Below are 15,996 nucleotides of genomic sequence, written 5' to 3'. Positions count from 1 at the left end.
GGAGACCAATCTGGTGGCCATTTTGGTGGCGATTCCCGCCGCGATCGCAGCACCCGATGCTGGACTCCGGAAAGGTAAGTATTAAAATGGGTGCAGTATGTGTGGTGTGGGCCCCCCCCCTGGACCCAGGGGCCCGTGTGCACTGCACACATTGCACCCATTATAGAAACACCAATGCTGGCAGCCCAATCCGTCCATGGTGCTGTGCTGGGGCTGAGCGTCGGCCCCTCCGATGCCCAGCCCCAGTGGTGGCTGGGCATTGGAATGGTGGCTGCGCATCAGAGTGGTGGCTGGGCATTGGAATGGTGGCTGCGCATCAGAGTGGTGGCTGGGCATCAGAGTGGTGGCTGGGCATCAGAGTGGTGGCTGGGCATTGGAATGGTGGCTGGGCATCAGAGTGGTGGCTGGGCATCAGAGTGGTGGCTGGGCATTGGAATGGTGGCTGGGCATCAGAGTGGTGGCTGGGCATCAGAGTGGTGGCTGGGCATCAGAGTGGTGGCTGGGCAGTGCTCCTCTGGGAACATTTTGCAGAGGCACAGTAAAAGAGCTCAGTGATATTAATACTGGTCTGTGCCACGTTACTAAACCTCCCTAAAACATTTACCTAGAAACCAGGCTTTGTGATGGATCATGGATGGTCCAGATTTTCGTGGGATCCGGCCACGGACCCATTGGAACCCGCCAGGCCCTAGGTGGGTGCCCAGGTAGCCTTGTGAGAAATCTGCCCCTGCATGTGTGTAGGTGGGGGTGGGGACCATACTCGCCTAATCTTGCGACGATTGGTCCTCTTCTCCAGTAGCATCACAGGGCATTAAAAATAAAAAAACAAAATTTCTCTTACGTACTAGGGGATACTGGGAATCCATTTAGTACCATGGGGTATAGATGGGTCCACTAGGAACCATGGACACTTTAAGAAATTGATAGTGTGCGCTGGCTCCTCCCTCTATGCCCCTCCTACCAGACTCAGTTTAGAAAATGTGCCCGGAGTAGCCGGTCACGCATATGGAAGCTCCTGAAGAGTTTTCTGCATTTATTTTCTGTGTTTGTTGTTTTCAGGCAGGATTGGATGGCACCAGCTTGCCTGCTTCGTGGGACTTAGGGGGGAGATGGCCCAACCTCTCTCAGGGTTAATGGTCCCGTTCCCCGCTGACAGGACACTAGTTCCTGAGGGAACTATTCGCAAGCCCCACCACGGCGAGCGTACATTCCCACAGCATGCCGCCACCCCTAACAGAGCCAGAAGAATGAAGAGTGGTGAGTACTAAGCCGGCATCCCGGTTAGCGGGTTGCCGGCCATTATGGCGGCATGAGGGTATGGAGATGCACGGTTTCTAGACAGGGCAGAATGCATCTCCCGCTGTGTACGGACACAGATGCTAAACAGCGGACACAGTACCCAGACTGGCAACAAAGACATAAAAGGAGTCTGTCTCCATTTTATGCACATAGACACATACAGCCAGTATAAAAAAGAGCAGGAAGACTGCGCGCCATTGAAGGGGTGGGGCTTCACGATGAGCGGATCCAGCAGCTCACCAGCGCCATTTTCCCTCTGCAGCTGACACAGATGCTGACTGACAGGGACGCGCAGCTCCTCCGGAGAGACTCCAGATTACCTCAGCGGCACTAAGGGGTCATAGCAGGGTGGGAGCGATTATTAGTGTACTAAGTCCCTAATCTAGGTACTTAGTCTGCAACCTGGCTAAATTGGCATAGGCATTAAGGGCGCCGTGTGCTGGCTCCATACTCTCTCTGCGTCTCCCTGGAAGGGCTCTTTGTGGGTTAATTATGCATTTAACCTTTTCCTGTGTATGTGTACTGTCACTGTTACATTATGTTAGGCAAAGAGTGTGTTTCATGTAAGGCACAGTGTTCCTCTTCTCCAGGGTGTTCACTAGTGTGTACTCAGTGTAGTATCCCTTCCAAGGCTAGTGGGGTGGAGCCAGCATAGCTGGACTCCATTAGGGGAATGATTTCCACAGTTTCTACTAAGTTATCTCGGAATGAGAAAGAGACGCAATACTTAAGACAATCTATGACTGAGTTTATGAAAAGAGACTCAGTACCCAAACCAGCGTTTCAGTCCTCTGCCATTTGTCTGCAAAAATGTACTTTGGCCCATATCCTGCAGTCTGACTCTGATGATGAGGGGTCAGAAATGGAGGAGGGTGAGGTGGACTCAGAGGTGGGGGAGGGTACTCTGTTGGAGGGAATAGAGGCTCTCATAGAGGCTATCAGAGTAGTTCTGAATATCCCTGACAAGGTGACAGAGGAGAGTGAGGAATCTTATTTTAATATAAAAAAGAAATCCTCGGCCACTTTTCCTGTGTCAAAGGAACTAAATACTCTGTTTGAAGAACCGTGGGTTAATCCTGATAAGAAATGTCAAATCCCTAAACGGTTATTATCATCTTTTCCTCCTGAGTATAGGAAAAAAATGGGAAAATCCACAGATAGTGGATGCATCAGTATCGAGGCTCTCATGGAAATTGTATTGCCTGTTCCAGGTGCAGCCTCCCTAAAAGACGCGGCTGATCATAAAATTGAGACTATGCTCAAATCTTTGTATACAGCTGCTGGGGTGGCACAGAGACCCACTATAGCATGTGGGTGGATTAAATGGTCGGGTAACCTGATTGAGGGGTTAGATACCTTGCCTCAGGAGGAGGTTATCTTGTTCCTGCAACATATACAAGACTCTGCGAACTTTATGGTGGAAGCCATTAAAGAGATAGGCTTGCTTAATGCACGCACTACAGCTATGGCAGTGTCGGCATGCAGGGGATTATGGCTATGCCAATGGACTGCGGATGCGGTCTCCAGGAAAGGCGTTGAAGGCCTACCCTTCACAGGCGAGACCCCATTTTGGAGATGAACTAGACAAATGGATCTCCAAGGCTACTGCAGGTAAGTCCACATACCTCCCTTCTACAGCTCCCCTGACTAGAAAGGCCTACTCAGGACCCAATTTACAGTCCTTTAGGACTGCCAAGTTTAGGGGCAAGGCCAGAGGTTCTTCTACCACCACCAAAGGCACTAGAGGTAAACCACGTAAACCAGCGACTGCTGGTTCACAGGAACAGGGCTCAGGCTCTGCTTCCTCAAAACCTTCAGCATGATGATGGACCGCGATGCCTGGAGGACTGGCTGGTGAGAGCCCGGCTAAAATTCTTCAGTCACATCTGAACAAGTTCGTGCCAGGATCCCTGGGCCATAGATCTAATATCCCAGGGCTACAGACTGGAGTTCCAGGAGCTCCCACCTCACAGATTCTTCAAATCAGGCTTACCAGTTTCACAAGAGGCAAGTATAACATTACAGGACGCCATTCAAAAACTGGTACAGACCCAGGTCATTGTTCCAGTTCTGCCTCGCCTACACAACAAGGGTTGTTTGTATGTATTACTTGTTTGTATTACCGAAACCGGCGGTTCGGTAAGACCGATTCTGAACCTCAAGCCATTAAACCCGTACTTACGAGTGTTCAAATTCAAGATAGAGTTTCTGAGAGCGGTGAGCTCAGGTCTGGAGGAGGGGGAATTCCTAGTATCTCTGGATATCAAGGATGCGTACCTTCACATTCCGATCTGGCCGCCTCATCAGGCTTATCTACGGTTTGCTCTGCAGGACTGTCACTACCAGTTCCAGGCTCTGCCTTTTGGTCTCTCCATGTCACCGAGGGTGTTCACCAAAGTGATGGCAGAGATGATATTACTTATCCGCAAACGAGGAGTGAACATAATTCTGTACCTGGACGATCTTCTGATAAGGGCACCGTCCAGGGAGCAATTGTTGGAGAACATTGGTCTCTCAACCAGACTACTCTTGGATCATGGGTGGATTCTGAACCTACCAAAATCTCACCTAGAGCCAACGCAGAGGCTTAATTTCCTGGGAATGATACTGCACACAAAGTCTCAGAAAGTATTCCTTCCCTTGGAAAAGGCAATGATAATCCAGTCGATGGTTTGGGCTGTCCTGAAGCCAACCCGGATCTCGGTGCATCTCCGCATACGCCTTCTGGGGAAAATGGTGGCATCTTACGAGGCGGTTCAGTACAGAAGGTTTCATGCAAGGCCCTTCCAGCTGGATCTGTTGGACAAATGGTCCGGATTGCATCTTCACATGCACCAGAGAATTCGTCTGTTGCCAAAAGCCAGTGTTGGCTACAAACTTCTCACCTAGTCGAGGGTCGGAAGTTCGGGATTCAGAATTGGATTCTACGAACCACAGACGCAAGTCACAGAGGTTGGGGCACAGTCACCCAAGGGATAAAGTTTCAGGGAAGATGGTCAAATCTGGAGGTCATTCTTCCGATAAACATCCTGGAACTCAGAGCTATCTACAATGCTCTTCTGTAGGCCTCATATCTTCTTCAGAATCAGGCCATTCAGGTCCAGTCGGACAATGTGACGGTGGTGACGTGCATAAACCAACAGAGCGGAACAAAAAGCAGAGCCACAATGTCAGAGGTGTCAAGAATTCTCCACTGGGCGGAAAAACACGCCGTGGCATTGTCGGCGGTCTTCATTCCGGGAGTATACAACTGGGAAGCAGACTTCCTCAGCAAACATGACCTGCACCCAGGGGAATGGGGCCTCCACTCGGAGGTGTTCCAGTGGCTGACGCGTCAGTGGGGTTACCCACAAATCGACATGATGGCATCTCGACTCAACAAGAAGCTCAAGCGGTATTGTTCCAGGTTGAGAGACCCACAGGCAGTGGCAGTGGACGCCCTGACAACTCCGTGGGTTTACCAGCTGCTGTACATGTTTCCCCCACTTCCTCTGATCCCAAAAATTCTAAAAAGGATAAAAAGGGAAAAAGTTCAATCAATCCTCATTGTTCCGGACTGGCCAAGACGGGCCTGGTATGCGGATCTTCTCGGGATGCTGATCGAAGATCCGTAGCCTCTGCCTCTTCGAGAGGATCTTCTACAACAGGGCCCGTTTGTCTTTCAAAACTTACCACAGCTACGTTTAACGGCATGGAAGTTGATCGGCTGATTCTAGCCAGGAGAGGGATTCCTGACAAGGCCATCCCGACTATGATCCAGGCCGGAAAAGGGGTAACGTCTAAACATTACCATTGTATCTGGAAAAAATATGTCTCTTGGTGTGAGAGCAGACAATATTCTGCGGTGGAATTTCGTCTGGGACGTTTCCTGTTTTGTCTGCAGTCGGGAGTGTATGTGGGCCTACGCTTAGGCTCCATAAAAGTCCAGATTTCGGCCTTGTCTATTTTCTTTCAAAAACAATTGGCTTCTCTCCCTGAGGTCCAGACGTTCTTGAAAGGTGTTCTGCACATTCAACCTCCCTTTGTACCCCCCACGGCACCTTGGGATCTCAATTTGGTGTTGCAGTTCCTCCAATCAGACTGGTTTGAACCATTGCAGGAGGTAGACGTAAAATATCTTACGTCAAACTGTTGGCCTTGGCTTCAGCAAGACGTGTGTTGGAACTGTCTCACAAGAGCCCCTACTTGATTTTCCATGAGGACAGAGCTGAACTCTAGACTCGTCAGCAATTTCTTCCTAAGGTGGTGTCCGCGTTTCACATAAACCAACTCCGGTTGTTACGGACGCCTCTGCTACTTCAAAGCCTTTGGATGTTGTGAGGGCTTTGAAGGTGTATGTAAAGAGAACAGCTCATCACAGGAAATCGGACTCGCTGTTCGTTCTATATGATCCCAATAAAATTGGGTGTCCTGCTTCAAAGCAGTCATTTGCACACTGGATCAGGCTCACTATCCAGCATGCTTATTCCATGGCAGGCTTGCCGGTTCCAAAATCTGTACAGGCCCACTCTACCAGGTCGGTAGGTTCTTCTTGGGCGCCTGCCCGGGGTGTCTCGGCTTTACAGCTCTGCCGAGCAGCTACTTGGTCAGGTTCGAACACGTTTACTAAGTTTTACAAGTTCGATACTTTGGCCTCTGAGGACCTTTAGTTTGGTCAATCAGTTCTGCAGGAACCTCAGCACTCTCCCACCCGGTTTGGGAGCTTTGGTACTTCCCCATGGTACTAAATGGATTCCCAGTGCCCCTAGGACATAAGAGAAAATAGGATTTTAATTACCTACCGGTAAATCCTTTTCTCGTAGTCCGTAGGGAATACTGGGCGCCCGCCCGGTGCTTCGTTCTGCCTGCACTGTTACTTGGTTAAGTATTCTGGTTTGTTCAGCTGTTGCTGTTCATGTTTCAAGTTTGGTTAGCATGGCTTTCCTCTTGTTCTGTGTGTGCTGGTTCGTAATCTCACCACTTTCCTTATCTATCCTTCTCTCAAAGTATGTCCATCTCCTGGGGGGCGTGGCCAGGATGGGCATGGAGTAGCACACACGTTGTGCAGCTCTCCAGCCACAGTATCCTGTAATTATATCCTGTGTTTCCCCCTGGGACTGATTTGTGGACCGAGGCTGGGTGAATATCTGGTGCCCCCCCTGGAGTGCTTTGGACCGGCTACTGCTGTCTTTCCAGCCGTTTGGAGCCGTCTTGTGGGTGAGCCCTGGTGTGCGCTGGGCCCGCTTGTGATGCCGCGGGCTCACGCTTCTGCTCTCCCGGAAATTCGGCCTTCCCGCCTCTAGCCGCCGCCCGCTGCAGCCAGCCGTGGCATTTACGAGCGGGTGAGAGGCGAAAGTGTCCACCGCTCCGTTCAGCTGTGCGGGCGCCTGGAGCGTCCTCTGAGCGGCCGCCCTGCCCGTCCTGACGTGTCTGCCTCCATCAGCCCGCGGACCGCTTCCTGGACCCCTGCTGCTCTCTGTGCCTGCATTCTATAAATTTCAGGTATCCAGGGGACTGAACTGCTGCTGCAGGGGGTGCAATTGCTGGGAGTCAGTGCTGGGTGATACCAGCAGTGTGTGCACCCTCTCCCCCCTCCTCTTATCCTGGTCTATATAATTGTCTGCTCCTGCCCATATTAATACAGGGATTGAGCTCCCTTGCCAAGCCCAGGAGTCGCTATTGTGGGAATTGACTCTCTGTGCCTTAAAGGGATAGCGACTGTTCAGGTGGGATACTGCCTAATTCCCTGCTTCAGTCCGTAATTATCATAACCGCTGTGCCGATATTCAGCAATACAGCCAAGAACACTGGTCCTTCTCTATATATATATATATATATATTTCCCGCACCTCTTGGCCCTTTCATATTGTGCTGGTGCATGCACCTCCTCTCTTTACCTGCATTTGCTTTGATATATATTACTGGTCGAGTGTTGCGGCATCGTGTTTTCCAAAATGGTGAGAGGCCGCCAGCATAGTGCGGCGGCGGGTGCGATGGAGAAGTTTGTTCGTAATCCCGGTCCTCAACAGCAGAGGGGAGAGACTGTACGATCTGAAGCATCGCCCCCATCTCCTGCATATAGTTCTGCTTCCTCTGAACCGCCTGATGCTGCATTACAGAGAGTGTTGGATGCTAGTGAGGCTCGCTTGGCTGATAAAATTGGGCGGGTGCAGTCTGACCTCTCCATTATCCATCAAGACCTTCAGCGGGTGAGGGAGAGGGTGGGTGAGGACGAGACCTGTATCTCCAATGTCGAGGATTCTGTCACCCCGTTGGGACGACGTACTGATGCTTTGGAGTCTCAGATGACTGATGTGCGCAAAAAGCTAACGGACATGGAGGGACGCTTACGGCGCAACAATATTGCCTGAGAAAGAGGAGGGCTCATCTCCTGAAGAGTTTCTTGAAAAATGGCCCAGGGATGCATTTGGGTCTGAAGTATTTTCACCTTACTTCACAATAGAACGAGCCCATAGAGTTCCGATGCGCCCATTACCTCCGGGGGCCCCGCCCCGTACCTTCATCGCCAAATTCCTCCATTTCCGTGACCGGGACACTGTTCTGAAACTTGCTCGCACGAAAGGCCCTCTAAAATGGAATGGGTCGCCAATATCGGTCTTCCCGGACTTCGCGGTGGAAGTGCAGAAGGATAGGGCTCAATTCCTGCCTGTTAAAAGGAGGCTCCGTGAACTCGACCTGCCATACGCTATGCTCTTTCCATCGAGACTGCGGGTGGTGGCTGATGGTGAAACAAAATTTTTTGCGACTCCCCGTAAAGCTTTAATGTGGCTGGATAGACGCTTCCCGGCGAGACATGCTCTGGCTGATCCTTGATTGTTCCCTATGGCTCTAGTTGCAAGACTTTTGCTGTGCCGGATATGATTATATGTATATTTACTGTGGGGCTGCAGGATGAGGGGGTGTTTAACTGTTTATCTACTTTTCTCTCCTCTTCTGCTGCTTGGCTTCAATTGCTTAGACCTGTTATATATTTTTTTGTTTATATGCTCTGACATGTTCTGGAGGTTAGGGGGGGGGGGGGGGGGGGGGTATATATATGGTCCTACACTATCCGTATGTGTTCTATTTTGTATGTTATACGGTCCCAGGGGGAGACTCTATATGATTCACCCCTTTTTTTTCAGGGGTGTTGTGGTTGGTGGCTGGAAGCTATCTCTTTTCTCTCAAGTGCCATTATATTCTTGGCCCCGCTTAGGGTGTAGGTTGCTGAGGGATTATTTTTCTTTTCTTTTTTTTTAAGGTTCTGCCTGCACCAATTAATGGTGTAACAAATTTTTGTTTGTTCTAATCTGTAGGAATTTGTACTCTGTTCTGGGATCCAAGTATGCTACAAGTTGGGGGTGGTATACAGGGTGGGGGGAGGAGTGTTGTTTCAGGCTGCGGTTATTTTTTTTGCGGATGCTTATGGTTTGTTTGTTTGTTTGTATGTGGATTGCTGCTGTGTATCTTGGGCACTGGAGTTTTGCAATTGCGCACCTGAGTGGCAGATTTGGCTGGCTGCGGGAGAATGTCCTTATTCTGTTTTTGAGTTATTATGGCTGGGCTTAAAGTGATGTTGTGGAATGTGAGAGGGCTTAATGATAAAATTAAGAGATCCCTGGTACTTCGACAGATCAGACAATATGCTGTTGACATTGTCTTTCTTATGGAAACTCATTTGGTGGGTGGCAGGGTTCTTTCCCTAAAGAAACCCTGGGTGGGATGGGCGTTTCATTCAATGCATACCTCTGCTTCTCGTGGAGTTTCGATTCTTATTAGAAAGACCGTCCCCTTTGTGTTGGAGTCTATCCAAACGGATCCTTGGGGGAGATATGTATTTTTGAAATGTAGATTATATTATGTCCCTGTACTCCTCCAAGCTGTGTATGTGCCTCCCCCTTATTCTCCCGATATTCTTAAAAGGGTTGCAGGGTTTATGGCCTCATTCCCGGGGATATCTGTCATCTGCTTGGGGGATTTCAATAATGTTTTAGATGTGGCGCTGGATAGGTCCTCTGTACCTCCCTCTACTGTGCGTCCTGGGAAATCCGGCTTTGCTGGTGCTGTGTCGGGGTTGGGCCTGGTTGATCCCTGGAGACTGAGACATCCATCTCTTAAACAATATTCCTGTTTTTCTCAGTCCCACTCTTCGTTCTCTAGGCTTGACCTGGCCCTCCTCTCGAATGACATGGTTCCCCGGGTTCGTGATGTTAGGTATGAGACTAGGGGTATATCGGATCACTCCCCTCTGACCTTTACTTTAGACTTCCACTGTCCTAGAGGCCAGGCCGTATGGAAGTTTAATCCATTTTGGCTTGTACATATGGGGGATGGCTCTGATTTGGTGGCCGCATGGCGGGAATTCTTTGAGATGAATAATGCAGAACACTCTATTTCTAATTTGTGGGACACATTTAAAGCGTTTCTGAGGGGAACTCTGATTAAACGGGTGTCCAATTTAAAGTCCTTCTATAGGCGTCGGGAGACCGAGCTGGAGGCCCAGAGTGTCGCTGCGGAAACACAATATTTGCAGGATTGCTTAGACAGTTCTAAATCAACCTGGCTATCGGCCCAAAGGGAATGGAAAGATAATTTAATGGAAAAGACTCAGCATAGACTCCTTTTTTCTTCCCATGCCTTTTATGCTACTGGCGACAGGCCTGGGTCATATTTAGCTTCCCTGGCACGGGGCGACAGATCTACTAATGTTGTGATTGAGATTATAGCCTCAGATGGTGTTCTTCTGACACAGACTCCACAGATTGCGTCGGAATTTGTGTCATATTATAGTAACCTGTATAGTTCCAAACTAGACTGTACTTCGTCGCAATTGGACGAATATTTAGATACTGTAAGTTTTCCCTCTTTGTCTTGTGAAGCTTATGACTTTCTGGAGGCACCCATCTCACCTGAAGAAATTATGACTGCTGTTAAGGCCTCTCCTAGTGGTAAGGCTTCGGGATTAGACGGCATACCCTCTGAGTTATATAAACAACATTTAGATTTCTTTGTCCCTCATCTACTTGAGTTGTATACTCAAATCTTTGTACAGGAGTCTCTTCCTCCATCTATGGCGGAGACATTGATAGTGGTTCTTCCTAAACCTGACAAGGATCTTAGGAAAGTTGAGTCCTATCGCCCTATATCCCTTCTGCCCACTGATGTTAAAATTTTGGCCAAGGTCCTGGCGGGTAGGTTGAATACAGTTATTTCGCATATAATACACCCGGATCAGACGGGATTTATGCCCAATAAATCGACATCTATTAATCTTAGGCGTTTATATACTCATTTGCAGATTCCCCGTGAAGACTCTTCCTCCTCCATAGTCATTTCATTAGATGCCGCTAAGGCTTTTGATTCTATGGAGTGGGATTATTTATGGGAAATCATGCGTAGATTTGGTCTAGGCCCAAACTTTATTAAATATGTTCGATTAATGTACTCTTCTCCCTCAGCCAGAGTGGCGGTGAACGGTTTTGTGTCTCAATCCTTTCCTTTATCTAGAGGTACACGCCAGGGATGCCCTTTGTCCCCTACCTTGTTCGCTATGGCTATTGAACCTCTTGTATGCCTTTTATGGGCAGACGGGGGGATTTCGGGTTTTAAAGTAGGTACTCGGGAGGATAAAGTAGCCTTATATGCTGTCGACATTCTGTTATTTGTGGATCGCTATGCTGAGTCTATGCCTAGGATTTTAGAAATTATTAATGAGTTCGGGCGATACTCTGGGCTCCTAATTAATTGGGAGAAATCCTCCATTATCCCGTTTCGGGGTGAGATTCCTGCCCCCCCCCCCATTAATAACTCTTCCATTACGGTGGGTGGACTCCTTCAAATATCTGGGCATTTGGGTGTCTAATGATCCTCAGAAATTCTCCTTCCTTAATATTACACCACAAATAACGTACCTTCGTGGCAGGGTGAAGACCTGGGGGAAGTTACCCTTGACGGTCACAGGGAGGGAGAATATGGTAAAAATGGTTTTCCAGCCCAAACTTCTATATATTCTGCAGCAGTCTCCTGTTTATATCCCTCAGAAGGTCTTCAAACACATAGATGGTTTGCTTTCCTCTTTGATATGGGCTAGTAAGCGGGCACGTCTGAGACTCAATACCCTGACCAGGACACGGGAATTGGGGGGTTAGACTCTCCCCAACTTCCGATTTTACTATTACACGGCACAACTGACGCATATCTGGGAATGGGTTAATGATCTTGATACCTCGGCTTTGCACTCACTGATGCTGCTAAAGGAATATCCAGGTGGCTCCCCATTACAGCTGCTCCTTTGTGGCAGCGTTAAAATGTCCACATTGCCGCTTATAAAACAATCCATCTTGATTTGGAAGTTGGTGCATTCTATGATGCAAGGACATGGTATTGACCCTGATACCCCGCTAGATAACACTTATGGTCTGCCGGAGCTGTGTCAGCATCAAGTCAGGGAGGTCTGGGGGAAGTGGGGAGCGTTCTCCTTGGGACAGTTGTATACTGGTGGGGTATTTAAATCATTTCAGCAACTTCAACAAGAGTTTAATGTCCCCTCAGGGTTTTTCTTTCGATTTCTCCAACTGCGACATGCTATGGCTGCCCAGTTCCCCCGATGGACCTCCAATTATCACTGACTCCCCGGTTAAATCAATGTTGCAAACGCTGGGATCGGGACACACGCCTGTAACGTGTATACTGCTAGACATAGATGAGGAGGCTTTAGATCCGCCCAGCTGGCGTTATGTCATTAATTTATGTGCTCTGGCCAAGGTTTGCACAGCCAGGATGTGGTTGGCTGGGGAGGCCCCGAGTCTAAAGTCATGGATCTCTCTGGTTAATGAATCCATTGCACATGAAAAATTTGTGTTCCTGGATAGGAATGCGGTAAGCAAATTCCTTATGATCTGGGGAAAGTGGTTGGGCTCTCGATACTTCAAGGATAAATAAGGCCCAGATTTGTAGTTGCTTTTCTTCTGGGAAATTTCAGAGGTGGGTAGCCCGTAGCCAGCCATGTTATGGTATATTATATTATATTGTTCCTGCTCTGCCTGGGTTTATTACGTACATGGTATGTTGGGGATGTGTTGCTCCAGACCCCCAGTGCTCTATAGCTATATAGCTTTGTCTGAATTTACATCTGCCTGATTCACTATATATTTTACTTCTATGCAGCTGTATGTTAGTTATTATGTTTGTGTTTGTTGTGTTAATTATTGTTTAATTTGTTAAAATGTCTAAAAATCCAATAAAAACTTATTGAATTTAAAATAGTATGTCCATCTCCTCAGTCACAGTTTCCTGAGAGAGGTTGGGCCGTTCCCCGCTTCCTAAGTCCCATGAAGCAGGCAGGCTGGTACCATCCAGTCCTGTCTGAAAATAACAAACACAGAAAATAAATACAGAAAACTCTTCAGTAGCTTCCAGAGACGTGACCGGCTCCTCCGGGCACATTTTCTAAACTGACACTGGTAGGAGGGGCATAGAGGGAGGAGCCAGCGCACACTATCAATTTCTTAAAGTGCCCATGGCTCCCTGTGGACCCGTCTATACCCCATGGTACTAAATGGATTCCCAGTATCCCCTACGGACCACGAGAAAAGGATTTACCGGTAGGTAATTAAAATCCTATTTTTTGAGAACCGAGTTTATATGATATCAGACCACATGATGTGATAATTTTGGTTTATCTTGTACACTATCCTTTAATTTGGTGTGGCTAATGGCCGAAACATTGTCTATCTATCTCATCCAGGAGCAGGAATTTTATAATTACAACATATTGCATGAAAATACAGATTGTCACAACTCTCGCTGGGATGGTATGGATGGTGACAGTACAGTTAGGATCACACCCCAAAGGACCAGCGCCACCTGACCCGGTAAGTAAGAACCAGACGACGGTGCGCTGTGACAGAGATTGGTGGATCAGCGAATCATTCAACAATGATTAATAAACATAATTGTTAATATATTCATTTATTGTAACTTACATTAATAAACACTGACATTGGGGGTAATTCCAAGTTGATCGCAGCAGGAAATTTTTTAGCAGTTGGGCAAAACCATGTGCACTGCAGGGGAGACAGATATAACATTTGCAGAGAGAGTTAGATTTGGGTGGGTTATTTTGTTTCTGTGCAGGGTAAATACCGGCTGCTTTATTTTTACACTGCAATTTAGATTGCAGATTGAACGCACCACACCCAAATCTAACTCTCTCTGCACATGTTATATCTGCCTCCCCTGCAGTGCACATGGTTTTGCCCAACTGCTACAAAATTTCCTGCTGCGATCAACTTGGAATTACCCCCATTATTTTATTTTTTTTCAAATTCTTTTTTATTTCAATTGAAGCATAACAAAGATGTATATCAAAGTACAATAAAATATATCTTTAGAAAGATCTATAGCGTAGACATTGGTTTATCACACAATAAATACAAAGTAGCATTGTGATTCATTGTTAGGACCAGTATGCATATATAAGTCACAATAGGGTGTCTTTCAAATAATTAAAAAGAACAGACAAAATGAGCCCGGATCCGTGCCCTCACCCACATCCACACCCACTCTCTCCCAGGGCAAGGTTTTATGTTTCCCCCTGAATTAAGCATGATAATAAACTAACCGGCCACAAGTGAGATTGGGGGGTCCTGTTCATACACTCTAGTTTCGTACCATAAAGTGTTGTGGAAACATTTCCACACCTGTTCCCTCAAAGGGTGGGACAGGGTTTCTATATAGCTTTCCCATGTTTCGGAAAAAAAATTAGTAAACTTTTCCTTTTGTAAGGAAGCCTCCAGCCATTCCATTCTGAAAACGTGAAAGATCTTCCCTAGGAAAAGTGACATTGGCGGGGCAGTGGGCTGTATCCACATCTGTAAAATACATTTTTTGGCAGCTGCGGAGGTTATCATCAACAATTTTTTAACGCCCTGTGCCACCCTAGTACCTTCCGGCATCATACCAAATATTGCCCATTCAGAGGTAAGCGGTAAATAATTAACTAGGTGTTGGGTAACATATCTCCATATCTGGATCCAAAATCTCCGGATTATAGGGCACTCCCAGAGGCAATGAAATATCTCAGCTTGTTGCATACCACATCTAGGGCATGAAGGGTCTTCTAGCAAGCCCATTAGATGTCTACGGTGTGGCGATAGATATGTTCTATGCCACACATTTAAAAAGAGTTCAGTGTAGGATGCAGCAGGTATCAGCCTGATGGATAGTTCGAGATACTTCAGCAAATTTTTCATAGTAAGAGATGGAAAATGGCCCATCCACCTTGCCATCCCCGTCGTTACATCAGCATATTGTAAGGGCGTGTGTAAGAATGAATAATGAGTAGAGATCGCCTTGGAAGAGGGGTTCCTAGTCAGTAGCAATTTATCTAACGGGTTGTCATAATCCTGTGGGGACAATAATCTAGAGACAGTAGCTACGTAATGCTGAGCTTGCAGGTATGCTAAGGGGAACCTATTTAATATTGGAAAGAGTGCCACTGCCTGTGTCAGCGTGAGAGGTTTTCGCGACTCACCACTTGTAATTTGTCGTATAGAAGTAATGCCGTACCTTTCCCAGAGAGTGAAAGGATGACTCGCGTTTCCGTCTTGAAAACGAGTGTTGCGGACTAGTGGGAGGAAAAGGGACTCATGTGGATTCAATGAGCATTTACAACGTAAGATGTGCCAGACTTTCTGAGTGGACATTAATAATGGATTCGCTCGAACCGAGGTGGGTATCTCTTCCTCGTGCAAGTGCAAGAAGGAGATAATACTACCACCACCCAAGAAGGCAGACTCTAAGGCCGTATTGGAGTACATATTCTCACCGTGTAGCCAATCTCTCAAATAACGTATGTGGGAGGCGTAACTATATTCCAACACATTGGGAAGATTTACACCTCCATTGTGTCGACGCTGCTGCAATTTCACCAAGCTAATTCGTGCTCGCTTACCATTCCAAATGAATATACGTATTATTTTGTTAATTTCTGTCGTGGCATTCCTAGATAGTAAAATAGGAAGGGATTGCAATGGGTATAAAAGCCTAGGAAATAGAATCATTTTCACCAAGTTCACTCTGCCCAAATATGATATTTTAAGATGTCTCCAACGTTCAGTATCTTCCCTCATACTGCGCACGATTTGTTTCAGATTGAGACTGTACAGGTTGTTCAATTGTTTTGGGATCTGTACCCCTAGGTAAGTGATCGCTTTAGTTGTCCATCCAATTGTTGCTTCCCTGAACCAACCCGGGCGTGCGTAACCTGGCTTTAAATACAGGGCCGTGGATTTTTCAAAATTAACCTCAAACCCCGACACTCGTCCAAATTCTTTAACACGTTCCATCAGCGGCCCCAGGGCCCTCCTCGGCTCTGACAGGAATAAGAGGACATCGTCGGCAAATGGAATTACCCCCATTATTGTTATAACAAATGCACAGATGTTCCTAAAAAGAGACAGATAATCTCAAAATACAATAGAATTGGCAAATTAATAATAATAATAATAATATTGCTATTATTATTATTATTATTATTATTATTATGATGATGATGATGATGATGATGATACAAGATTTACAATGTTACACTACCCAAAGCCATATATAATAGCAAAATACAGAAAATCTAATGGTAAACTAAAACAACAACACACATCAGCAATACATTTATAAAGAGCTATATATGAAACTGTTAATAAATAAATAATAAATCAA

At 46.9% G+C, this 15,996-nt stretch overlaps 1 long non-coding RNA gene across 1 annotated transcript in view; it reads left to right on the top strand.

The window, feature by feature from the left end:
- Positions 1-15,996, top strand: part of LOC134947964 (uncharacterized) — a 120,302-nt gene that overhangs the window by 69,675 nt on the left and 34,631 nt on the right. Inside the window, exon 2 of the long non-coding RNA XR_010182883.1 lies at positions 13,025-13,151. This is a non-coding gene — a long non-coding RNA (uncharacterized LOC134947964). The remainder of the gene's footprint in view (positions 1-13,024; positions 13,152-15,996) is intronic.

Source organism: Pseudophryne corroboree, chromosome 8, assembly GCF_028390025.1.
Source record: "Pseudophryne corroboree isolate aPseCor3 chromosome 8, aPseCor3.hap2, whole genome shotgun sequence".
NCBI classification, from domain to species: domain Eukaryota; kingdom Metazoa; phylum Chordata; class Amphibia; order Anura; family Myobatrachidae; genus Pseudophryne; species Pseudophryne corroboree.
Note: the sequence above shows the minus strand (reverse complement) of the source record. Positions and strands in the feature narration are given on the sequence as shown.